This window comes from Miscanthus floridulus, chromosome 16, assembly GCF_019320115.1.
Source record: "Miscanthus floridulus cultivar M001 chromosome 16, ASM1932011v1, whole genome shotgun sequence".
Classification (NCBI taxonomy): domain Eukaryota; kingdom Viridiplantae; phylum Streptophyta; class Magnoliopsida; order Poales; family Poaceae; genus Miscanthus; species Miscanthus floridulus.
In genome coordinates, this window is record NC_089595.1 from 111,295,276 (window position 1) to 111,322,986 (window position 27,711).

Sequence of the window (27,711 nt, forward strand, 5' to 3'; positions counted from 1 at the left end):
GCTCCTTCTGCACTTTGGCGGCCTCTTCCTGATCCCACCGTGCCCTCTCCAATAGTTCATCAAAAGACTTCACGGCGAGCTCCGCATCCCGGTGGGCCTCGGCCTCCCGCCGTCGAAGATTGTCCGCCTCCACGGCAAGGGGAATCAACTTGGCCACCCTCTGGTGGAGCTGGGTGGTCACGTCCCTATGCAGCCGTGCCTCATCGATGAGGCAGTCCCAATCCTCCTTGTTTTCATGAAGGAACCGGGATTTCTCCCGGCTACGAGCGATAAGCGACTGAAAGAAGACGGTGGTCAGAAAACAAAAATAGGTGAAGAAAGAAGAAATTGGGAGGCAAGACCAAGTAAATACCTAGCCAGTGGGAACAATGACATCATGAAGGGCGCCGCTGGCCTAGTTTAGAGCTTCCAGCATGGCCGTGAACCCCTCGTGGAGCTTCTCCCGCTCCATGCCCTCAGCGGCATCATCGAGGGTGAAGAGTTCCGACGATGGGTCCCACGGACTCACCCACCGAAGCAGGGGCTCAACCCGTGCGGGCGGGTGGTGGCTCTCTGATGTCAAGGCCAGGGACAACTCCCTGCCGGTCTCCTCGGCATCCGTCGTAGCATCTGAGGGTCCCTTGGCCATGACCCCCTCCGTCTCGCCCATGGCGGGCGTCGTCTCTGTGGCCGTCGGTGGCATGGCACGCGCCGCTGCCTCGGGCGCCACCGCCATGGTTTCTAGGTATGACCCAGCCATCGTAGCCACCATCACCTCCGCCTCCATCGGTGGGACCTCATTCGGCTATGTCGTGCCCGCCGTGGACGACGCAATGGGTGCGGCCGACAGCTCCGCCTGCCCCAACATCGGCAGCGGCATCACTTCTGTTGCTGGTTGCGCGGCAACCTCCAAGGATGCCCCTTGGCCTCACCGACCACCTGACCCACCGAGGGCACGGGCACCACCATGGGCGGCGCTAGACCGGTCGATGAGGCTGTGACACCGGCTCCGCTCTCGCCCAAAACGGGAGCGACATCTGGCGGTAGCCTCCGCCTTGCCTAAAGGGTGACGGTCTTCTTGGGCGCCATGCTATGGAAGTGCCCCGCCTGACCCGTCTCCCGATGCTGCAGAAGAAACAAAAGGCGTGAAAAACAGAGAAAAATAGAGAAAAGAGAGAAAAAAGAGGAGTCGGCAACTTACGTTGGCGCTGTTGGGCGGTGGAGACGTTTGGGGGACGAACCCCTAGTTCCCTGCTCCCCCTCATCAGGGCGGGACCGTTTTGAGCCTGTCCACAGCTCCCGAGCCTTGGGGCTCGCCTCCCTCGTATCGGAGGGCACTGCGGCGATGTCGCTCCCCTCTCTCGACACCCTAGGCGCGGCGGCAGATCCGCCCACCCCCGCCGGCTCTTGGGGCGAGGCGACATGTCCACCCGTCCTTGTTGATTCCTGAGGCACGGTGGCGGGGTCGCTCCCCTCCGCTGACACCTTAGGCACGGCGATAGATCCGCACACCCCTGATAGTTCTAAGGACAGGCCAACGGTCTGGCCCGCCTCCTTCGGCCTCACGGCCGCACCTTCCCTTGCATGAAACGGGAAGGTCCCTGCATTGACGAGTGGGTACCTATCAGCATGTCCTCACTTCCTAGGTCACCCCACTCGGTGTCTATGACTACCTCATCACCCTCCTCCTTGTCGTCATCGTTGTCGTCACTGTCTGTCTCCTCTCCTCACTCCCATGCCCGTAGTTACTCCCGCTTCTTCTTCCTCTTGACCTCCTTCGTCTTCTTCTCCCACTCGGCCATGGTGCGATTCACCGCCGCCATGAGCAGATCCTTCGGCAGCGGAGCCGGGCAATCCATAAAGATGAGTCTCTTCGGCTGGTCCCGCTATCCCAATGTCAGCATCGAGGAGTCAGGAGTTCAATTAAAAAGTAGGCACAGGGAAAGAGAACTTACAAAATCAATGTACCCTGGTTCCAGCCGCATTGGGGGATGCCCCGGCACTAGATACACAAAATCAAGAACGACGCCAGCGCCGTCCTTCAAGGGCTCCATCGCCTCCTTGATGCGCTACACCACTTCAGAGGGGGGAAGCGCTCCCTCAGCAAGCGTTGTCCCCTCGAGCGATGCTTTGAGCGCCATCAGATATAGGGGAAGCATGCGACTCATCAGCGGCGCCACCCTTTGTGTGTGATAGGCGTCGATGATCCTCGATCCCTTCACGCCCCTCTCCTTCAGAATTCAGATGGCGGCAAGATGGTCCTAGATTTTCTTCTTGTCTTTATCTAGGACACCCCACTTCCATGGCTCCGGGAGCTCTTCGATAATGTGCCCAGAGAACGTTGGCAAGAGGGTGGATGTGTCATCCTTGACATAAAACCAATGCGAATGCCACCCCTTGTTGGAGGTCGATAGATGCATCGACGGGTATTTGTTTACCCGGTTGTTGCGGAGATGAATGCCACACATCCCACTGGCACGCTCAGCTCTTGCCTCTTCTCCCGCTTCTTCAAGAGGGTGACAGCAAAGAAATACCGCCACAGATCGAAGTGGGGACTAATCCCCAGGAATCCCTCACACAGGGCAACGAACGTCGCAATGTGTTGGACTCCGTTGGGGATAAGATGTTGCAGCTCCACCTAGTAGTAGTGCGGGTGTGGCGAATCCTCGCCCGTGCAAGTGAGCGAAGGATACGACATACCCTTCGGCGGTGACGGCGCGTCCTCATTGCCGGGCAGCTGCCACTCCTCAGCGGTGGTCCACGGGCAAAGGAGGCCACGGCGAACGAGGCCCTCTAGGCACTGAAGGGTGATATCGGATCTGCACCATGGCTCCATTGAATGATTGGGAGGGGGTGGATGCAAACTTGATGGCAACTGAGATGCGGATCCGGGAAGCTTAGGTGATTGGCGGCGAAGGTTGTAGATGCAAAGGCGAGGATGCAAAGTACGGAACCCTAGGGGCGAACCCCTTGGTTTTATAGGGGCGATGGATGTGAGAAGGGCAACCATCCACCTAGATCTCTGTGCCTTCCATGATACACCACCACGTCATGTCGCGAGATATGCGCTCGCAATCCCTATCCTTTCAAACCAAAGTCGCGCCGGACGTTTCACCTTCTCGGGCAGACCAGGACTCTTTTTCCCGTAGAGGGGATATGGGTCAAAAAAACATTTCTCCGGACCGCCTGGGCCCAAGAGTTCGAGGGCTAGCCCAATAATTTTGATGGTCGTCCCAATGAGGGATGGGCCCACGAGCGGCCAAAACTCAGGCGCACGAGCCTCAAGGGATTCTCGATCCGTGATCGAGTCTCAACCGGGCTGACCCTGGACGAATCCCAGCGAACGGGATACCAAGGTTCCCTTTAAGCTATCCAGTTGTCAAAACACCAAATCTCAAAGCCATACCCATGAAGGGTCTGAATTACCCCCCGGGCGATTCTATTTGAATCACCCGGGGGCTCGAGGGCTACACCCGTCGGGTGCGCTCGCGCGCACCCTCTGGCAAGTCAAATCACCCCCCGGGCGATTCTATCCGAATTGCCCGGGGGCTCAGGGCTACTGTCAGGGACCTAATACTGGGGTACCCAATGAGGTGGAACTAATAACCATCAAACTTTGATGCTTTCAAATAGACAAGAACGCAACTGCACTTCTTGTCCATACGACCAAAGGTTGGCCGCGCCTCGCCCGGCCCCTGAGGGTTGGCTCCGCCTTGCCCAACCCCCGAGGGCTAGACTCCACCTTGCCCGACGTCTGGGGGCAGACTCTACCTCACCCGATGGCTTAGGGCTGGCTCCACCTCACCCAACGACTGGGGACTGGCCTCGCCTCACCTGACCCCCAAGGGATAGGCTCTGCCTCGCCCGACGTCTGGGGGCAGACTCCGCCTCGCCCAATGGCTGAGGGCTAGCTTCGCCTCGCCCGACGACCGGGGACTAGCCTCGCCTCGCCCGACCCCCGAGGGTTGGGCTCTGCCTCGCCCGATGACTGAGGGCTGGCTCTGCCTTGCCCGACGTCTGGGGGCAGGCTCTACCTCACCCAACGTCTAAGGGCTAGCTCCGCCTCGCCCAACGTCCGCACCATACTACTTCATAATGACAAGCACAGGGTAGGACAGGACACTCAAGTCAACCACAGTACCAAGGACCATACCCTACACGCCTATGGGAAAGTATCGTCAGGATATGACGGGACGGGCGCTTTAAGCCCTTCCAAGCTTGACAGAGCCTAAACAGTGTTGTAGGCGCCGACTTTTGTCTTATAGTGTTGTGGGTGCCGCCATCAGCCCTTGGACACGGATCCTAACATAAGCATACGACAACCACTACAATCCAGGAGGGAACTCACCTCATCTACAGTAATGGACGTATGGTCATTTCCCCGTCTGCTCCCCGTAGGATCGTGGCTCGGCACCCTAGTGCGTCGTGCCGCCCGCCGGGGTAGGATGGGACGTGACCACTTGCTGAACAAAACCAGAGCACAGCCCTATCAAGATCTACGAATGTGCTATCCCTAGTACCATCTACCATTTCAGCGGGGCTGGCTAAGAGGAAAAGGAAGACCTAGCACCTTCGAAGGACCTTCTTGGCCTCTGGTTCTTCTTTCTCCCATCTGTAACCCCTGCTCCCCCTTGATCTATAAAAGGCACGAGCAGCAGCAGACTAGACGTAGGGACATTCTGCCCGAACTAGTATAAACCTTGTGTCCTTTAGCACACCATCCGGGCCTAATGTGCAACAAATACAAATTTACTAGTTGGTGTTTACTCAAAACACCGATAGCAGGGGGGTGTCGTCGTTCCTCAGGTAGAACCAGAGCTTATGCCACCCCTTGTTGGACTTCGATAATGGGATGGACATGTACTCCGATGACTGGCTGCCTCGAAGATAGATGCTCGCACACCCCATCGACACCACCAGGTCCGGCTTCTTCTCCTTCTTCTGTAGCTCGACGGTGAAGAAATATTTCCACAGCTCGAAGTGGGGCTCGATCCCTAGATACCCCTCGCACAGCGTGACAAAGGCCGAGATATGCTAAATCCTGTTGGGATTCAGATGCTGCAGCTCAATCCTGTAGTACTGCAGCAGCCCTCGGAGGAATCGGTGGGGAGGAGTCGTGAGCCCACGCTCGTGGAAGGGGACGAAGGAGACAACGTAGCCGTCGGGCCGCGATGGCTCATTCTCGCCACTAGGTACAATCCACTCCATCACCGCGGTCCTTGCGCAGAGAAGGCCCTTCTTAACCAGACCCTCCATGCGCACGTGGAGAACGTCGAAGCGAGGCCACGGCTCCATCGAGGAACGGGGATGGCGATGCAGAAGATCCGGCGGTGGTGTAGGCTGGAGAGCGAGAACTTCGCCGGTGGCGGAGCGAAAATAGGGGAACAAAGGCCAAAACTTGAGAGCGAAAGGCAGAAAGATTGGAGGGGCAAGGATGCAGCTGCGCGTACGGAGGCTAGGGAGAAACTGCTTCATTTATAAGGTAAGGGCGGAACGGGTGAGGAGCGAACCGTCCGCCTAAATTAACGCGCCCCACGCCTCGGTAGATCCATTTCCTTCGGGGGTCGTGCCCTCATTATCCCACGCCGCATCAGTCGCATTGCTACCTCGAGAAACGAGCGCATGCCTATCCAAATCTTTCCCATGAAGGATCCGCCGGGCAACGGTTCACCTTCAAAGCCTACGGGCCGCCACAGGTAAGTGGGATATGGAGCTGAAAACGCCCCCACGGCCCATTAACGCCCAGGAGTTCAAAGGCTAGCCCACCAGTGGGTTCACAGCTGCTCCAGGGCACCCTAGAGTGAGGGGAGGTTAAGGACAGGCCCGCTAGCGGCTAATACACGAGGCGCGTGAAGCGCCACGGGCGTCCCGACCCTCGTTTTGAGTCTTGGATGATGCAAGGTCCATGGTTTTTTCCCTGAAGAAAGGCATCAAGCCCTCGGACCGGTCGAACGCATCTGAGAACTATATGGACCAGCCACCAAGAATCTAGAGTCAGTCACCAGCTGATCTCGAACCGGGGCCCCGCGAAGGGGATGTCGGGGCTCCACTCGAACAAGCCTGTTAACAACTCACCGAGCACCGTGCTCCGTCCAGCGAGGAAAGCACGGCATGGCTTAGCCCCTACGTTCTAGCGAATGGACGCGTGAGGGACGACGATCACAAGACGAACCGACCCCCAAACAGACCGCTGCTTGCGCGGGGGCTCGGCATCGCAAAGAGACCGAACACGCGGTCGCAGACAAACGACGAGTCACCTCCGGTTGCGCCCTCAAGCGACAAATCGTAAAAAGCCTTTTGCAGGAGTGTCTCACTCCTCTAAAGGCTCGGGGGCTACACCCACCGAGTGCGCTCGTGCGCACCCATTGGAGAATCGAAAAATCCCCCAAACGATTCTACCCGAATCGCCTAGGGGCTCAGGGGCTACTGTCGGATATCTATACCTGGGTATCCGAGCCAAAGGATTAATGAGCGTCATGTCGGCTCATTCAATGGTTAAGGACGCAACTGCGACCTCGTTCGACTCCCAGGACTAGGTTTTCGCCTCGTCCAACCCCCAGGGGTCGGGCCACGCCTTGTCCGACTCCAAGGACGAGGTTTCCGCCTCGCCCGACCCCGAGGCGTGGGCTCCGACTCGTCCGGTCCCATGGGGAGGGCTCCGCCTCGTCCAACCCCCGAGGCCCGGATTCCGTCTTGCCCGGCCCCTAGGGCGAGATTTCCGCCTCACCCGTTCCCTGGGGGTCGGATTCGCTACTGAACAAAAGCAGTAGCCCTAGGGTGGGACCCGGACCGCTTCAACCACTACGGCATGGAGGCGCACTCCTGGGAGCGCGTCTCCAATGCGTCCTGATGCGACGGGTGGTCACATCAGGCCATGCTGGGAGACTCACGTTGCCCACCGCGTCAATAGGCCGGCACTGTGCTGTCAACTCCCTGCCTGACCACCGTCCAGCGTCAGTCAACCGACGTCAGATTGACTGGCACCGTACCGCCAGCCCCTCGTATGGCCTCTGTCAGAGGATCCTTTGACCATTCCGTCCGCTCGGATGGGATGGAAGACAAGAACGACGCACGACGCCCGCACGTATGCTGCAGCGACCAATAGGACCCCGATACGATACAGCTGCCACCACGATCTACAGGGTCAACGGGACCCACGCGAAGATGAGGATGGCGCACCTCCGGGAGCCTTATTTCCCTTTCTTTTTCCCTCTTCCCTTCCATTGTAACCCCTGCTTTTTCCTTGGCCTGTAAAAGGGAAAGCAGGGCGCCCCACTAAGGGTCATCGCACCACGAGAGTTCAATCGACCGATAGATTGAGCAGTAGAAGCATCGAGCAATCGAACCACAGAGACTTGGGAGCTCCTCCCTCTCTCGACAGTTTGTAACCCCTACTACAAACTCAGTGCTAGTAACACGAGCAGCCCTAAAATGGACGTAGGGACATTCAGCCCGAACCAGTATAATCCTTGTGTCCTCTTAGCACACCATCCGGGTCAGACGCGCAATATACAAATTTACTCGTTGGTGTTTACTCGAAACACCGACAATGTGGTACTTTGGCCGCCTTCATTCCATATCATATTAGTGGAGCAGGTTTTTGCGTTTAAACCAAAAGCTTCTCCCAAGGTACTAACATATATATATTGTAAAGGCTTCTATCTGGTTTAGCCTCAAGTGGTCAATAGATATTACCTTGGTGCATCTTTTTAGATTGTATTTTACTGCCATTTCCTTGGCCTGTTGCTTGCAAAGCACACTTCTATTGTTCTGAAGCTATATAACAAACCCATCAGTATGATGGAGGAAGCCACGACACTGTCTTGTCTATGGCAGTGGCACTATATTGCAGTTGTTTCATTCCTAGGCCATGTTTAGTTCTCCCAATTTCTTGAATTTGGCACTATGTAAAAAGAAGATTCCCTGTCACATCAAACTTGCGGTACATGCATGGAGTACTAAATGTTGACGAAATCAAAAACTAATTGCACAGTTTGGTTGTACTTTGCGAGACGAACGTTTTGAGCCTAATTAGTCAACGATTTGACAATTATTACCAAATACAAACGAAATGCTACAGTTTGCTACAGTGTTTCTGGTTTTCAGGCGGCGCCACCTTCGGCCGGAACTAAACGCGCCCCTAGTTCATATGTATAGGCATCTATGATTCATGGTAAAGGTGATAGATTTTTTTAAAGCAAAGCCTGCAGATTTAACCGTAAATATTTTCATTCCACCACTGGATAATCGTCCACAATTATCCTATATTCGAAAAGCTAGAACTTGGATTTGTTTTAGCCCCAAATAACATATGGAACTTACATAGCAACCAACCAATTTCAGAACAGTAACAAAAATTGTACCATAGCTAGAATATGTCCCTTCCATGTATATTGGCATGACTAATTCCATTAGGGAAAAAATAATCTCATCATGCACATATGATATATTAGACTTAAAATGTGAGCGATGCCAATCCATCAAGTTTACCTTTCAAAAACAATACATGGAAGAAGATAAAAGAGCTGTCCCATGGCTTCCAGCATATCCACAGGTAGAAGATGATCTGCAAACAAATAAATTCTTGAGTAATTTAGAGTTCAGATTTGAAGAACTGTACACCTTTGCTGGAGTAGCTTGCAACTACCTCTGCAGATGAAATGCAGGTTATAAAAATGATAGTATGTATTGACCACATCTCATATGGACATTCCATCGAGCACATGGGATGCAAAGTCATTCACATCTTACTAGAGAAAAAAAATCGGAGCCACGAATCATAGAACCGAGATCCATATATATGCAAAATTGGAGAAATTAGAACCCTACATGCCTCCTAGTGCAGCACGCGCACGCAGGGAGAAGAGGTGGGAGCGAGAGGAGGCGATGACGCGCCATGCTGTAGACGTGCACTGCGGATGGGCGGGGGCTGAGCGCAGCTAGGTGACCAGCCATGGAGGCACCGGATCCGGTCATGGGCCGGTGACGGAGAGGCGAAACCCTAGGTCGCCGCTGCCGCCACCGCGGCGGGTGTCAGCCGCCCAGGTCGACGTGCCGCTCCAGGGGAGCCCACGCCGGGGCGTCGGAGTCGGGCCTGCCTGATGCGAGCTCTGCCAGGACGCATGGTCGCCAGAGGGAAGGACGGCAGAGGCCAGGAGCAGACAAGGAATCGAGGAAGCTGGAGGAGGCGAGGATTGGAGGGGGAGTTCGACATGGAGGCTGAGCTGCATGGGGGCGGAGGGGAAGGGGCCGGCAGCGCGTGGCCCGCGGAGGGCGCCGCCACCTCGGGAGCGACCGAGGGAGAGAGAGAGAGAGAGGGGGCATTTTTTCAGGCCTTTTAACTGTGTCGTTATAAAAGACGGTCGCGGCCTACGTGCCCTTCGAATGCACCTATATACCATGACACTTTTTTCCTCCTAAGCTATTTCGTCAATCTTCCATCTTATTTTTACCGTTTGCCAGTCCTGACACATGGGTCCAACTAGTGAAAACGTCTAAAATGTCCTTCTCTCGTAACCTCCTCGTCTACCTCTTTCTCTCTCCGTAGGGTGGGGCCAAGCTGTCAGCGACTCCAACGCCTTCTTCCTCCTAAGGAAGAGTAGCGCGAGCTGAGGCCTGAGGATCTGGGCTTGCCATGCCAAGCCGGAACACAGAGAGGGGAGCACGCGGCTTGCGGCTACCACCACCAGCCAGACCACGTGGGGCCCACGGCCCGGGCAGCGGCAACGGCCGGCTTGGGCTGCCTGCTCGTGCCCACGACGGCGGCGGCCAGCCTGGCCTGCCTGCTCGTGGCCAGGGACCGCGGCCGAGGCTGGCCTGGTTCGCCCCGCCAGCAGCCGGGGGTGGCCGGACCGGCACCTCCGCGCCTAGGGGTGCCTCGCCGGGGGGCTGCCGGGCCCGTTCATCTCGCACGCGTTGGCCTGCGCCTGGCCACGCCGAAGCCCTGTGCACGGGCGCGCCTAGATGCGCCTGTCCTGCTGCGCCCGCGGTGGCTGCGGCGGAGCTCGCTCACTCGCTCGTCGATGCCTACGCCAAGTTGCCTCGCGCTGGCGCCGCCGCGCGGGCCCTGTTCGATGAAATGCCGCACCGGGATGTCGTCACCTGGACCTCGCTCCTCACGGGGCTCGCGCGCGCCAATGCCCACGGCGCGGCCGTTCGGTCGTACCACGGCATGGTCGCCGCGGCGGTACGAGCTCACGAATGCCGTTGGCGGTGGCCGGGGCGCATCCGGACCGGAGCTCGCCCATGCGGCCGTGTTCGAAGACCTGTTGTTGTGCGGCACAGCCGCGAGCCTGCTGCTGCGCTCCGCGTCCCTGTGCCTCCGGGAGCTCCAGCTGGTGCTCGTGGCCACTGCGCACTTCTCGTCTCCGCCGGCACCAGCGCTGGCGACCTCCTCGGGCGGGTGTGGCTGCATCCGCGACCCCTCCCAGCCCGCCAGCCGTGTTGGGGACGCTCGACGCCGGCCGGCACCAGAGGCCCCACCTCGCAAGCGTGCCTGGCCACTAACGCATCCGTGCGTGTGTTTGTTTTGTTTTGTTTTTTTTTTTGCGTAGTGTTCAGACCTAGGGTCAGTTTGGACTTTTCAGGGAGCAGTTTGACACTGTAAGATATAAAAAGACAAGAAAGTTTAGGGTCATGACATCATGTTCATTCAAACTTTTAGTTGACACTTAGACCGCGAATCTTTCGTAACGGCACATAGCTAAAGGTTTTTTTTTAGAGGGGGCGAGCGGCTCGGGAGAGACAAGGAGAGAGAGAGGAGGGCGTTTTTTTTTTACCGAACATGTGGCCACTGTTTCACGGGAGGAGTTCCGAGCGACGTGGGCTGCTGCTGTCCACAAGAAGGCAATTCGGGGGGACGTGGCTGCATGTATGAATTTGGGGTGACGTGGCCATGGTGGCTGCGCTGGGTGAAACATGTGTTTGAAGAGGTCAATGCCAAACTGCGTCTTATAAACTAGACCAAAAACTTGTCAATACTTAAACTAAAGAAAGTACTCATCAATATGTGGCTCATTTTAAAAGATATCCTTTAAGATACTAGAGCAGGATCTATCTCATCTTCTATGCCTAAATTTTGTTAAAAAATCTAATAAAAAAGCATCATTTCTCCTAAATACCCTAAAAAAATATAGAAGACAATTTTTAGATAATCTACTACAGGTCTACAGCGGTACTCTTTTACTCCTAAAACAACTTATACTTATTAAAACAACTTATGCTCTTATACTTATTAAAACAACTTATAATTATAGTATATTACAGTATACGAGATCCGATGGACATGCTCCCAATATTTGGCTGCTAAATGTGTGCTACAATCTCACCTGACAAGGCCGTGAGTGGGAAATACTCATCCATCAAATAACCATCTTAATCATAAAATTGGTCGAAGAGGCACGCAATACTGGTAATGCAAAGATAGGCTATCTTTCGCTTCCTCAGGAACTAATGGTGCTGCTGTGTTAGATATTTCGGTTTATTGTCACAAGATATGTAAACAGCAAAAAGGAAAAATAAAATAGAAAAAAGAACGGTCCTTTCTCTATCAGAATTTGAATAAATAGATCGAGCTACATTTTTGGCCATATCCTAGAAACCCTACAGGTAGAACATGCTCGAACATATATCTCTTGTGCCTCTCAAAATGTCACGACAGCAACTCGTGCACACAGCTGGTATCCGTGTGCCTGGATCAGACCACAAGCATTGCATGGCCTCTCTGGCGCTGCACACACAACAGGACCGCCTTCCACAAAAGTTGAAGGGGATGGATCAGTAGCTATTTGGCCACATTTGGTTAGCCTGAGCAGCACCACTTAGGTTACTATCGCTAGGGTTTCGGTGTTCAGGGCCCAGGCCTGGCTGTGACTGCCCAAGCGCAGAGCCAAATTGTGAAGGTAGCTGGCCCTGCCGAAGGCCGGCCTGATGACTCTGCCCTTGATAGCCATACATGGTACTGGCTGCAAGTGGGGGCATTCCTCGTGAACCAGCTCCATGCATCCACATTGCAGGGTTTTCATTCTGTCAGCAGCAGAAGGAAAGTTAGTAATCATATAATTTTCCAACCTCATTTGCAAAACTCAGGCGCCATATAGTTACCTGCTCAAGGGAAATAAACTGATTTCCATCTTTGAAATGTGAAGGGATCATCCCATCAAACCCAAGAGTTGTGGTTGCTGATGTTGTGCTTTGGTTTAGAGGGAAATTTCCAGGCATGTTGTTTGCAGTTCCAAAGCCTCCAACGTAGCTCGAGAGCAAAGAGCCTGGCTGTGGTAAGCTAGCAAGGGCAATGTTGCTTTTGTACTGTGGTAGAGGGTATTTCACACTTGAGTTGGGAACTGCAGCTGCTGCTTGGTGGAACAAGCCACTGTTCATGTATGGTTGCTGAAAAGCAGCAGGTGGGAGATATGCATAGCTTGGTGGAAGAGATGGATAGCCAATCATGCTTGCGTATCCAAGAGGAAGGGTTGCTTGAGCATAGGGATGAAGAAGATGCTGAGGGAGTGGAGGCCCTGAAGCAATGCTGGTGCTTGGCTGAGATTGAGTCAATTGAGGGTTGGGTAAACCAACTGGATTGGCATTCTGCGAGAATTAAACACGCAATAAGAATTGTGCCACGTATATATCAGATCCAACAAAAATATATACTAGGAAAACTATATGAAAATTAGTATGCATATATGTCCATTAGGCAAAGACAACTGACTACAAGTTTTAAGTGGAACATAAGATGAAAGTAACGTTTTGGCACAACTGGAATGGATGAATCACTAAAGGAGTCAGTAGCAGAATCTTCACTGGAATTAAAATAAGTATAGTAGTGTACACTATAGAGTGATAGAGAACAGAAATTTTTAACCCTTCGAATTATTTTAAAAAAAATTGAGATGGAAATCAGAGAAAACACAACAGATGCCTAAAGATGAAACTTAAGTCACTCCAAAGCTCAAACTGGAGACCATGGTAGTTCCAGTTTCCACAATAAGAGACTAAAAAAGAAGTTCAATGTAGCCTGGTTCGTTATCAGGATTTGTCCAAATATAAATCACATTTGAAGACTGCTAGTTTACTAGCCAGATTGCTCATGGTGACATGGTGCAGTTAGCATAAACCAAATCACAATCTAGCAGGTTAAGAAGGAAGTTTATCATTCTTGAAGATTTCATGTTCTTAACATTCATCATTTACATGTAACATGATAAGCTAAAAACAATCACAAACAAATAGCAAGATAATAAAATAAAATCTTATGCATCACTTCCTCATCTTTCACCACAAACTGCAAAGGAAGTTTATCATTCTAGCAGGTTCCACATTCTTAACACTTATCATTTACATGTAACATGGTAAGTTCAAATATTAGGAAATAATCAGATAGCAACATAACACAATCTTATGCATCGTTTCCCCGTATTTCACCATAAACTGCAAATGTTCCACCAATGCAAACCTTAGGACTATTGACAACCTATACAACAGACAAAAAGGCTCGTTGTCTAAACTCTAAAGCAAACATGAGCCTCATTTGTGACATTTAGTTGGCCAACAAGTGAAATATATGCTGCCCTTTCAAGACCATAATTACAGCAGATCAGATTACCTAGCAACATCAAGTACCTATAGGTAACATAACCAACAAGACAGTACCTACGAAGTTGGCAAGAAAGGGAGAAATACATTTTTGCTTCACTGGAAAGCACAGATGGAGTCGAAATTGCATGATTCAGTGAAATGTTCATACCTCTTGGGGCTGCATAGAAACAGTTGCATTGCTCATGGATGATGACATTGTACCATGCATCATAGGAGGATTAGTGAGCAATAGTGAGAATGCTGGATCAAATTCGCGCAATGGTGGAATTGCTGGTGGCAGGAGACCATTTTGTATTTGCTGCAGACACATACAATAAAAAACAGCTGTTAGTTGCTGACACACACAACAATAAAACAGCTGTTAGTGGCAGACACACACAACAATAAAACAGCTGTTAGTGGCAGACACACACAACAATAAAACAGCTGTTAGTTGCAGACACACGATAATAAAACAGCTGTTAGTAAAGAACATTAATGCAAAGTAAACAAATTAATAATAGTACATGAACTGCAAAAGGGAAAATCAGGTACACACTTCTTTTTTTTCAAAGAGCTAGTGTGCCTTCAAATAGTAAAATAAGCGAGCTATGTCAACCTTTTATGAGGTTTCTCTCCCACAGAGAAGTCAAAGAGTTAGATGTAAAGTATAACGGTATATAAGCAAAATAGCAACCGCAACACTTAATTTGCATATACACAATTGCATAGAAATTTGCAACATATCACTGCAATTAGAGCTAGGATGACACATGGGTATGTACCATGAAGCTTGAGAGAGGAGAAATGTTCTGGAATTGTCGGTTTTCCTGTAGATAACTCTGTGAAGCAGAATCTTGCAGCGCTGGACCTGAAGTTGCATAATCTGGGGTCGATGATAGGTTGTATTCAGTATTGCTCGTGACATCCAGGAAATTGGCTCTTTCAGATTGCTGTACTGATGTGATATCAAGATTCTCCACATTGCTGTTTGCCGCAGAAGTAACATATTCATTAGCAGGAGGAGCGTATTCATTAGCAGGAGGAGCTAATGTCACCTTGCTTTCGTCATCATGGATTCTGAAAATAAAGGGCGTATAAGAGCTACATGATAAAAATGGGGTGAAGAAAATAAAAGAAAAGGAAGGAACATACCTGCCATCTGATTGGTCAATTGAATCATCATCAGGAACTGTCGCAACATCCCCATGACTATCAAGAGGTTTTGTTGTCAAGGATGCATCAAGTGTTCCAGACACAAAACTACCAAACGTCAAGTGTGCACAATCAGCGTTTGAAACCTGAAGATGATCAGGGATTATTACAGCCGGATTATCATCGGACAATTTTGGTCCCTCATGCAGAGTCAAATGGTCAAATTGTGTTGTCGTTGTAGACACATCTCCATTCAGATCTGCCATCAAAGAGGTAAACGGTAATTACAAAATGAGAAACTTGATGGACACCTTCAGGAACACCGATCTCACACCGTAACACAATAGATGGCCCATCATCCCATTTTATTAGTTAAGAAGGGGCATAATAGTAACAGGTAAAGTAGTAAAAGGGTGGCCACATAGGGGTGTAATGTGAATGTGTGATAGCCACATAGGGGTGTAATGTGAATGTGCGATAGCCACATAGGGGTGTAATGTGAATGTGTGATAGCCACATAGGGGTGTGAATGTGTGATTGCCACATAGGGGTGTGAATACGTGATTGCCACATAGAGGTGTGAATATGTGATTGCCACATAGAGGTGTGAATATGTAATAGCCACATAGGAAACAAAAAAGATCCACATAATAAATAAAATAAAGCACTTACAACTTAATTTACTTAGTAAGTAGGGTCATCAGAATCATATAAGCTGAATAACAACATGGAGAAATACAGGCAAGACAAACAATGCCCATTTTGACTTACTTTGGTTGTGCTCAAATGAAAGGCCATTGAGCTGAAAGTCGTCTGTTTTCTCTATCGAGCCTTCATCCAGATGACTGACAACTTCAGTATATTCTGATTGTATATCTTTACCAGAAGCAGAAAGTTGTCCAGGAGTTGTCAAGCTTTCTGTATTGCCCTCTTCCAAATTTGCGTCTTTTTCAATGTCATCTTCATTGGCATCTAGCGTTGAGGAACCTTGTGCGTTAGCACTCATGGAAGGAAGCTTCAATATCTGTTCCCTCTGCTGAAGGTAACATATCAAGTGAGGAAGCTTCTTTAGGTACAGAGTGCACCTCAACAGCACCATTTGGCAATTTATCTGCTGCACCATGGCCTACTTCTGATGCAAAAACAGTTCTGTTGTATTCCTTGGGCACAAGATTTGGTATATTGGAAATAACTGAATCACCAATGGCTGGCATGGCAGTGCTACTTGCAACAGATCTGCTCCCAACCTTAGCTTGAGGCCTGCCCATCTTCACTATTTCAGCCATGGAAGGGGCGACCTGGAATACCACCCCAACCATGCTGCACTTGAGATGGAGGCTGAGAAGTGGTGTTCTTAGCATCAGCCTGGGTAACATTGCTGCAAACATAATAAGCCTAAAGGAATTAGGAAGCCTGCCAATCTTGAAGCTACATTTACAAATTACCAGAAAAAGTGTTCACGTTTAATTTGCATGAGTGAAGCTATACATTGTCAAAATTTGTCAAAATTTAAAGACACTGCCAGATTGCCCTGGAAAATGGATACTGAATAATATAAACAGTTAAGAATACACAACAGATGATGCAAAAATGAAGAAAACAAAGTATATGAAACTCTGAGACTGCAAATGATGATCTCTTCATAATATTCAAGCTAGAAAGTATCAGGTCCTTCAATGCCGTAACAAGTTACTTGTAGAGAAGGACATCATAACGGTATCAAATAAACATTTTCTACCATTCCTTTCTCTAGAATTATGTTAGTGAAACATAACAAAAATATAATGGCACTTAACCTACATTTAGTCATGAAGCTACTACTGCAATTTTCGTGTGACAGAAAAAAGGCTTCAGTTGCACGCATTCTAGGATGACAAGTAAAAAAAATAACCAACAATGACATTCTGGTTTGTCAAAAACTACTCCACTCTGTTCTGTAGGAACCTATATTTGACTTATATGACCTGTGTTATCCACCTTTGAACATGTGTTTTGTGAAGAGAACACTAGAAATGGACTATAGCCATTAAGATCAAAGGTATAATAGGAAACCAGCCAAAATGTCTATTTCGATTCTGTTGTACTTTAAGTTATCAAATAGACAAATGGACAACAATGATGCAAAAAACAATAAATAAGTACCAAGGGAATAACTAAAACTAATGCAACAGGTTCAACAACTACAATACCAGTCTGGAGTAACTTGGGTAAAGTAGCTATGAAACCCAAAACGAGTTACAAATCACAAGAAAGAGAGAAACAAATAAAGAAAAGGGCAACAGTGAGATATGAGAGAAGAAATTGACTTGAAACGATGAAAACAACAAACATTAACAAAACAATCAACATATAGCTAAGAATCCTATATGGAACCAATAAGTAGCACATACCCAGTAGCAGAAAATGTTTCTGTAGTGTCACTTGTCTTGACATCCAAGGCTGATGAGTTTAGTGGAGCATGTAACTCTGGCTCCTTCTTGACAGGGCCTTTGAAACCGCCTGTAGAGTCTGCTGACATGAAGAGGGAAAAACAAAATGAGTGCACCAGTTAGACTGAGAAAACTGCAAACCATACATTGTTATAACACGAAACTACAAAATGCAGAATGCTACCTCGCCCACTTCGATCTGAACCAGCCTTATATCCTCGATATATAGATTTCTGGAATGGTCGAGGCCTTGTTTCCTGATTAACTTTAGTCTACAGATGAGAGAGAGTTTGTCAGGGGAATAATAGACAACCTGGAGACATGGATTGACTCAGATCATAATGCCAAGATGCACTAAAGATCACAGAAAAGGGTCTTAGTGTAATAACATAGTACCCAAAGAAAGGCATATACAACAACAACAACATAGCCTTTCAGTCCCAAGCAAGTTGGGGTAGGCTAGAGTTGAAACCCACCCAAAGAAAGGCATATAAATGCATTAATCTATCTCAAAGCAAGTACAATGGAAAGCTACTGCTAAGCTAATAACTGATCAGTTAATAGTAGTATGCTGATTCTTCATCAAGCAAGAATGGCACCATACAGCAACACGACATATCAGCCAGTCCATAGCATGGGAGGAGCCTAAGTCTCCTATTCAGTGCAAGATTGCACAATCAAATGACCTTAAACTCACATTGCAGTGATAAGGAAAATCTCACAAAAAAACAAAGGATGGAAAAGCAAATGGTGAACCTACAATCAATGCAAGCTTGCATAATCAATGAACCTATACTCACATTGCAGTGAAAAGGAAACTCTAAAACAAAAATCTAAGGGCGAAATGCAAACAATGAACCTATAGAAAAGCTGGGGATATAAGGAATTCATGCATCTACTAACCTCCTTTTTCTTATCCCGCTTTCTTCTCACTTCATGAAAAGTATCTGGATAGACATGAATAAAAAAAGAGTTAGATTAATCATAAGCAATCCACACACACACACACACACACACACACACACAGAGAGAGAGAGAGAGAGAGATAGTTTCCACATTCATGGAGTTATCTAGGAGAGGGCCGGTCCAAAAAAATAAGGAAGAAATTTTGGCTCATTGCTATTCGGTATATATAGATTTAGATACTGATGCAGATATATAGATATAGAAAAAAGGACTACTCTCTCCGTTTCAAATTATAAGACGTTTTGGCTTTTGTAGATACGTAACTTTACTATGTATATAGACATAATGTAAATCTAAGTGTATAACGTATATCTCGAAAAGCCACAACGTCTTAATTTGGAATGGATGAAGTATTTCAAAAGAAATAAACGCTGAAAGAAAACGGGCAAAGACTAGCAATGGGCCTTATTTACATGCGCAGCTCAATTACTCGCTCCCTCTAAGGGCCCACTAGCAGACGCGGGACACAGAAAAAACACAGGGCGCGGCGCACCTTTGGCACGTCAGCCCACGGTTCCAAACCCAATGGCGCAGAGACACTTACGCGTAGGGCCCTGTAGAACCACTAATGGTCCCACGTGGCGGTGTCCTTCGCGCTATAACATCGTGCACACCAGAGGCCAGTCCTCTCGTTGGCCTGGCCCCCCTCGCCTCCTAGCCCCACCGCCCCACATCGCCTGAGCGGCCGCCTGGCCGCGCCCTACCCTGTTCCTCCCGCCGCCGCATCGCCTGCTTCGCGGCCTCGTACGCGTGCGCGCACGCACACACACACAAACGACACACAACACACGCACGCACGCACGTCATAAATGTAGTGATTTATTTCCAGCAGAGAAAATATCAGATGACTAAGTAAGGAATTTTTTTTTTGAAGGAACGACTAAGTAAGGATTAGATGGTGCATTTAGAATAGGACAAATCACAAAAAAAAAAATGAATAAGCAGGACTAATGGAAGGCTTTCATAACTTGAAGCAACCTTAGGTAACTGGCACCCAAGCATCTCCACGCTGAAACTACTGAAAATTCTACTTTCCAACAAATATACGGTACTCGGTACATATCAATTTACAACAAAATAGATAAAGCGCCTATGCCAAGTTATAAATAGATAGCAAACTCCATACCAAGAAAAGGGTAGGCAATACATGAGTGAGCTTAAACACATCCTATTGCTGAAGATAAAAGGCATGTTTATGGTAGGCACAACAGTTATCTGTTTACATGATATCCAATATTACTATGTATATAGACATAATGTAAATCTAATTCTATAACGTATATCTCGAAAAGCCACAATGTCTTAATTTGGAATGGATGAAGTACTTCAAAAGAAATAAACGCTGAAAGAAAACGGGCAAAGACTAGCAATGGGCCTTATTTACATGCGCGGCCCAATTACTCGCTCCCTCTAAGGGCCCACTAGCAGACGCGGAACACAGAAAAAACACGGGGCGCGGCGCACCTTTGGCGCGTCGGCCCACGGTTCCAAACCCGACAGCGCAGAAACACGCGTAGGGCCCTGTAGAACCAGTAATGGTCCCACGTGTCGGTGTCCTTCGCGCTATAACATTGTGCACACCAGAGGCCAGTCCTCTAGTTGGCCTGGGGCCCCTCGCCTCCAACCCCAACCGCCCCACGTCGCCTGAGCCGCGGCCGCCTAGCCGCGCCCTGCCCTGCTCCTCCCGCCGCCGCGTCGCCTGCTTCGCGGCCTCTGGCCACCGCCGAACACAGACCCTATCCCAACCTAGTCGCTGCTGCTTACTCCTCCCAGTCGTGGTCCACACACACACACACACGCACACAACACACACACACACACATCAGTCATACATGTAGTGATTTATTTCCAGCAGAGAAAATATCAGATGGCTAAGTAAGGATTAGATGGTGCATTTAGAATAGGACAAATCACAAAAAAAAAACGAATGAGCAGGACTAATGGAAAGCTTTCATAACTTGAAGCAACCTTAGGTAACTGGCACCCAAGCATCTCCACACTGAAACTACTGAAAATTCTACTTTCCAACAAATATGCGCTACTTGGTACATATCAATTTACAACAAAATAGATAATGCGCCTATGCCAAGTTATAAATAAATAGCAAACTCCATACCAAGAAAAGGGTAGGCAATACATGAGTGAGCTTAAACACATCCTATTGCTGAAGATAAAAGGCATGTTTATGGTAGGCACAACAGTTATCTGTTCAATGGGGTATGAATCAGGATTTATATATGTACTAGTAAACTAACCCCCCCCCCCCCCCCCCCCCCAAAAAAAAACACCAACACACACGGACACCTTCCCCCTCCTATTATTACACCATGGGGTGGCACAATCTGTTGCAAAAGACACATCCATAAATGCAAAAAAGGGTTGCTCGTTGACAAAAATAAAGTGTCTTCTCACATCTCAAGGCATGACAAATTAAAACTTCCCAGCATGCTTCACAGTCACGTTGAACCTAAACTGGCAAGCAAATACAAGTCACAGCGTACAGCATCCACAGAATCAGACCAGATTGGCAAGCAATTCAGCAGCAACCGTCCAAAATGTGGGGTTATTACGACTTATACGACACAGACCCACGCGTATCTGCGCGGCGCCAAATCACCGCACGAAGAAAAAAAATCAAACCCTAGCGCTCACGAGCATCGCACGACAACGCCCACGCAAAACAATTGGTGCCCGCGAGGACAGAGCTAGAGCGAGGGGAGAGAGAGCGAGAGAGTATGTACCCTGGGAGATGAGCCTATCGACGGCTATGTCGGGGTCCATGCCGCAGTCGCAGAGCGTGGCGTAGATCTCGCCCTCCGAGCGGTCGGCCAGGATCCCCTTGAGGCTCTGCACCATCTTCCTGGAGGCGGCCGGGATCGCCGCCGCATCCAACCCGTCCGGCGCCGCGTAGGAGGGCTGCCCCCCGCCGCCGCCACGGCCGCCGCCCCTCATGGCGCTCCCGCTCACGGTCCCGCCGCCGCAGCTACCACAGGCGCCTCCGCCGCCTCCTCGATCCGGGGCGGCGACGAGCTGCGGTCGCGTCGCCGCTGCGCGCGGTGTGCGGAGCAGCAAAACCCTCGTCGCCGCCGCCTCGCTCCCCCTACACGCACCGTGTATTGCCGCAGCAGCCACGCACGCACCGAGAGAGGGCCGGCCCGTGTGCGAGCTCAGCTAATAAACGGGAACGGGGGCTGCCGGTTTGCTTTCCTGAGCTGCAAAAAAAGAAAAAGAGGAAGAGCGCCCAGCCCTGCCCTGCGCCCCTGCCCTTCCGTCTGTCGGACGCCGTAGCCCGTAGGGTTGTGTTGCGAGCTTGCGGCTCCCAAATCATAAGACCTTAGGCTATCCGCACTCGTTCACCTCTATTTTCATCTCTAAAAAAAAATATTATATCCTAGTCATCGAGATTCTCTACTATATATTAATTTCTCCCGCATCCATATTATCTATATTCCATACTCTATACCTACTATTCCATATTTTATTCCCCTCTCTTCCCCTTTCTTTCTCACCAACTCTCTCTTTCTGTGCTAAGTGTCGCTACAGTATTGCTACAGTGTTTAGCGTTGATCTCTCGCGTGCACGGCCTGTGGTGTTTTACTGTGCAGCTTGTACGCCCCCGGGCCATTTGCAGGCGCCCGGTGCAGACGCGCGATACGCTAAACCTGGCGTACTGCTTGCTTTGCCGCTGCGCGGTGCAGACAGCCTTATGCTTCCTGCACCCGGGATCTCTCTCCTCCGCCACGTTTCACCATACGTTGACAGACGGGTGCCGTTTATCGAAGGAGTCCCGGTTGTTTTCTCTCTCTCAATTCCAGGTTGAGATCTTTTAAGTACGGGTGGTTTTTGGTTGGCACATAGTTTTTTTAAATTGACCGAGTACAGATAAGAAATAACCTTCGATGTCGTGAATGATATTGGTATAAAGCGTGACATGCAGGCAGGAAGACATGATGTGTGATGTCTCGAATGCGGATAAGAACGCGTGATGTGCGATGGCTGGCTTTAGATGGAAGGGCAAGTAAAACGGTCTTTTGGTTCTCTTATTTGTACGTGCGTAGGCTTTGCGTGGGTGTATCCAGCTAGGTATAAAGTCATGTAAACCAGGTTTTCAGTCGGCACACAGTATTTGGCTGAGTACATATAAGCAGTATATATTTTCGGTGTCGTGAATGATGCTGTTAGAAGGCGTGACGTGCAGGGGAAAAGGCGTGATGTGTGATGTCTCGAATGCGGATAAGAACGTGTGATGTGTGATGGCTGGCTCTAGGTGGAAGGGCGAGTGAAATGGTGTTTTGGTTCTCTTCTCTGTTTATGTCTATCATGCGGTCCTTCCGTGGGTGTATCCAACGAGGTATAAAGTCATGTAAACTGGGTCTTCGGTCGGCACACAGTATTTGGCCAAGTACAGATAAGCAGTAACCTTTTCAGTGGCGTAAACGATGCTGGTAAAAGACGTGACGTGCAGGCAGGAAGACATGATGTGCGATGTCTCGAATGCGGGTAAGAACACGTGATGTGCGATGGCTGACTTTAGATGGAAGGGCGAGTGAAACGGTCTTTTGGTTCTCTTATTTGTATGTGTGTGGGCCTTGCGTGGGTGTGTCCAGCTAGGTATAAAGTCATGTAAACCAGATTTTCGGTCGGCACACAGTATTTGGCTGAGTACAGATAAGCAGTAACATTTTCCGCTGTCGTGAATGATGCTGGTAGAAGGCGTGACGTGCAGGGAGTAGGCGTGATGTGTGATGTCTCGAATGCGGGTAAGAATGCGTGATGTGTGATGGCTGGCTCTAGGTTGAAGGGCTTATTTGTTTGTCTATCACGCGGTCCTTGCGTGGGTGTATCCAGCGAGGTATAAAGTCATGTAAACCGGGTTTTCGGTCGGCACACAGTATTGGACCGAGTATAGCTAAACAGTAACATTTTCGGTGTCGTGTACGATGTTGGTAGAAGGCGCGGCGTGCATGCGGGAAGACATGATGTGTGATGTCTCGAATGCGGGTAAGAACGCGTGATGTGCGATGGCTGGCTTTAGATGGAAGGACGAGTGAAATGGTCTTTTGGTTCTCTTATTTGTATGTGTGTGGGCCTTGCGTAGGTGTATCCAGCTAGGTATAAAGTCTACAACTAGGTTTTCGGTCAGCACACAGTATTTGGTTGAGTACAGATAAGCAGTAACATTTTCCGGTGTTGTGAATGATGCTGGTAGAAGGCGTGACGTGTAGGGGGAAGACGTGATGTGTGGTGTCTCGAATGCGGGTAAGAACGCGTGATGTGTGATGGCTGGCTCTAGGTGGAAGGGCGAGTGAAACGGTCTTTTGGTTCTCTTATCTGTTTGTGTCTATCACGTGGTCCTTGCATGGGTGTATCTAGCAAGGTATAAATGTAAACCGGGTTTTCGATCGGCATACAATATTTTGCCAAGTACAGATAAGTAGTAACCTTTCCGGTGTCGTGGACGTTGCTGGTAGAAGACGTGAAGTGCAAGCGGAAAGACGTGATGTGTGATGTCTCAAATGCGGGTAAAAACACGTGATGTGCAATGGCTAGCTTTAGATGGAAGGGTGAGTGAAATGGTCTTTTAGTTCTCTTATTTGTATGTGTATCATGTAGGCGTTGCGTGGGTGTACCCAGCTAGGTACAAAGTCATGTAAATCGGGTTTTCGATCGGCACACAATATTTGGCTGAGTATAGATAAGCAGTAACATTTTCGGTGTCGTGAATGATGCTGGTAGAAGGCGTGACGTGCGGGGGGAAGGCGTGATGTGTGATATCACGGATGCAAGTAAGAACGTGTGATATGCGATGTCTAGCTTTAGGTGGAAGGGCGAGTGAAACGGTCTTTCGATTCTCTTATCTGTTTGTGTCTATCACGCGGGCCTTGCATGGGTGTATCCAGCAAGGTATAAAGTTATGTAAACCGGGTTTTAGGTTGGCACACAGTATTTGGCCGAGTACAGATAAGCAATAACATTTTCGGTGTCGTGAACGATGCTGGTACAAGGCGTGACGTGCAGACGGGAAGGCATGATGTGTGATGTCTCGAATGCGGGTAAGAACACATGATATGCGATGGCTGGTTTTAGGTGGAAGGGAGAGTGAAACGATCTTTTAATTTGGTTCTCTTATTTGTTGAGTCTATAAAGTTATGTAAAGCAGTATAAAGCCGTGTAATGCGGTGTAAAGCCATGTAAGACGTGATACTTTAGATATTTTTGCATTCAAAACCCAGGTCTAAAAGAAAAGACCTGCAAATTCGAACTCCTATCTTTCTTTCCATAATTGCCCTAGAACCCTTTGAAAATCACTATCCTCTTTCCTTCGAGACGTATTAGAGTGGGATATTACTTCAGTAGATATTAGATATGGCACTATCAAAGGAAAATAAAAAAAATAGAATGCTTGTTTTCATACGAAGTTGCTATGGGAAGCATCTATTTTAAGATGGTCGATATGGTTAGTGATCATGAACAATGCTGGTTGGAAGGCGTGATGTGAGATGGTTGAAATGCTAGCGGGAAGGTGTGTGGCTAGTGATCACAATAATGATGGTTGGAAGGCGTGACGTCTGACGTGATATGGCTGGAATACCGATAGGAATGTGTGATATGAGGTGGCTAGAATGCTGGCAGGAAATCATGATGTGAAATGTCTAGCTCCGATCCAGGTGGAAAGGGTAAAAATGAAATAATTTTTTGGTTTTATTATTTGCTGAGTGTCTATCATGTGGGTCTCTTGATATTTTTGCACTCAAAACCCATATTGAAATGGATGGCTGACAAACTCTAATGTATACCTTTATTTTTTTTTCCTTAGTGTAGAATCTTCTGAATCCCACTAGTAACCTCTCCCGCTCAAGGCTCACTATAATAGGCCATAGATAAATTTTATCACTTCAAATTGATATGATACTACTAAAGAAATAAAAAAAAGTTATGTTTTCATACGATGTTACTATAAAAAGCATGTGTTCTAAGATAGTCCTAGTGTAGTTAGTGCTCACATATAATCAAAGGAGTTATGATGGTTTCCTCACTATATATCTCTTAATTATTGGTTGCAATCTTCAATTACCGGGCATCTTGGTCTTTTTATTATAACCATTCTTCCTTTATTTCTTCTGCCTTTAAGGCACACAATATCTTTGGCCATAAGTAAGCAATAACATTTCCGTTGTCACGAACAATGTTGGTAGTGATGTGAGATGGCCAAAATACTGGTAGGATGGCGTGATATGAGCTGGCTGGTAGGAAAGCGTGATGTGAGATGGTTGGCTAGGTAGAAAGGGTAAGAGCGAAACAATATTTTGGTTATATTATTTATTGAGTGTCTATCTGTATTGTTGTATCTAGCTAGGTATAAAGCCGCATAACGCGTGAGACTCTTGATGTTTTTGAACTTAGAACGCTCGATGAAACGGATGGGCTCCTATTATTTGTCGTGTAGGCCTTGTGTTGATGTATCCAACTGGTATAAAGTTGCATAACACATGAGACTCTTGTTGGTGTTTTTGTGCTTAGAACCTGTGTTGAAACGGATGGGCTCGTGAATTCTAGCTCCTACCTTTCCTTTTTTTCTCCCCTTACTTTAGAATATTTCAGAGACCCACTAGCCCTTTCCCTTTGAGACCCGTTTGGATGCAATCATATCTATCTTAATATATATGGGTTAGAGTGGATTGAAGTGAAAATTAGTTAACTTCTCATTACAACCTACTTGAATATACATGGATTGAGGTGAATATGAGTACAAACAAACTCTGCGGCTCATTACAATGGACCATATATAAATGTCGTTACTTCAAATGGATATGGCACTACCAAGGAAATCTAAAAATCAAAAGCTAAAATTTCATACGACGTTGCTATAAATAGCTCAAGTTTCAAGACGGCCCTAACATGGTTAGTGGTCACATGTAACCATCGAATAATTTTTTTAAACGACACTAGCATATGGGTAGGCCAACAAATGCAGATATTTACTTGTTATTACTAGTTTGTAGCTGCTGGGCACGTACTCTTTTAGGAGATATATATTTTTTTTTATCTTGCTTCTATGCTAAGGCTTCCAGCCTTCCGCAACTTGTTCCGTTTGCCCTAGACGCCAAATAAACATGGAAAGGAAACCGGGAAAGTCCGAAAGTGTGTGATACCCACCCAACTGTTAAATCGGTATATTCCGTGACTCCCGCGGGTGCATGCACGCACGGCGCCGCACACCCGCATGGCTTATTGGGCCCGATTGTGGGCGTGCTGCCCGCGCAAGGCTTCTGTTAGATCTGGGCCAAATCGTGGGCAGGTGTTCTGTATAAACATTTTTAGGCCGCCGATTGGAGCCGCTGCAAGCCCAGTAACGTCGCACGGCATTGTTTCGGCTGCACCGGGCACTGGGCATCTGGGCCAGCTGGAGCTTGCTGCCCACGCAAGGCTTGATCTGAGCCAAATTGCATTTGGGCTGTTTCGGGCAGAGGGCTACGCTGCAAGCCTAGTTTCCATCCTTTCCTCATGAAATCTTTTTAGGCCACAAAGGAAACATGTACCGGTACAGCCGCGCGCGCGGACTAGCCGTGGTGGGAAGTTAAAGGAAAGGAAGAAGTCCACAGTACTTTCCTCAATTTTTGTAAAAGTTCGTTTTTTTCTCCTTGAACTTCAAAATTGGGCAAAACACCTTCATCAACTTTTAAAACCGTTCATCTTACTTCCCTGGCCCTGTTATAAGCAGTTTTAAAGGCAATTTTGTCTTTTTCTTTTTTTTTATTTCGGCCAAATCTTTCAAAAATCATAGTAAATCACAGAAAAATCATAAAATAAAAAATCTAATTTTATTGGACTCCTCAAAATTTTTACTATGCTATACATGATCTAATGAGTATAAAATTTTTACTACAGTTCAATCATACAATAATGATTGGAATATTGCTTGGAGTCCAGGTCTTCATTCAGGGAGGCCGTCCTCGTGAAAAAAAACGATGCTGAATATCCTCCCTTTCTCCCACTCTCTTAGAAAAAAATACAGTCTGAAATCTCTGCATCTGTTCGTATGAAGCGTACACCGTCCGAAATGTCTGCATTTGTTTGCACGAAAGTACGAAACCACCGGTGGTTATTTCGCGAAATTTGAGAATTTGGCCACTGTAGCATTTTCATTTTTATTTGACAATTAGTGTTCAATCATGGACTAATTATGGTCAAAACGTTCGTCTCGTGATTTCCAACCAAACTGTGCAATTAGTTTTTTTTCGTCTATATTTAATGCTCCATACACGTATCACAAGATTCAAAATGATGGCAACTATAGTATTTTTTGAAAAACTTTTTAGAAACTAAACACAGCCCGAACAAAAAAGAATGTAATGGATCGAAACAAGATGTTGCAGGGTCTCAGGTTCGGATGTCATGTCATGGACGGGGAACCTGACATGTACCCGAAATGGCTTTGGGTTCAGGCCTTTGACATATACATAAAGTATTAAATATAGACTAAAAAATAACTAATTGCACAGTTTACGACTAATTTGCGAGACGAATCTTTTAAGTCTAATTAGGCCATGATTTGACAATATGGTGCTACCGTAACACATGTGCTAATGACGGATTAATTAAGCTT

General features: G+C 48.2%; 1 pseudogene; it reads right to left on the reverse strand.

Moving 5' to 3' along the window:
- Positions 1 to 11,384: 11,384 nt before the first annotated feature.
- Positions 11,385 to 21,326, reverse strand: LOC136511970 (uncharacterized; annotated as a pseudogene).
- Positions 21,327 to 27,711: the final 6,385 nt, after the last annotated feature.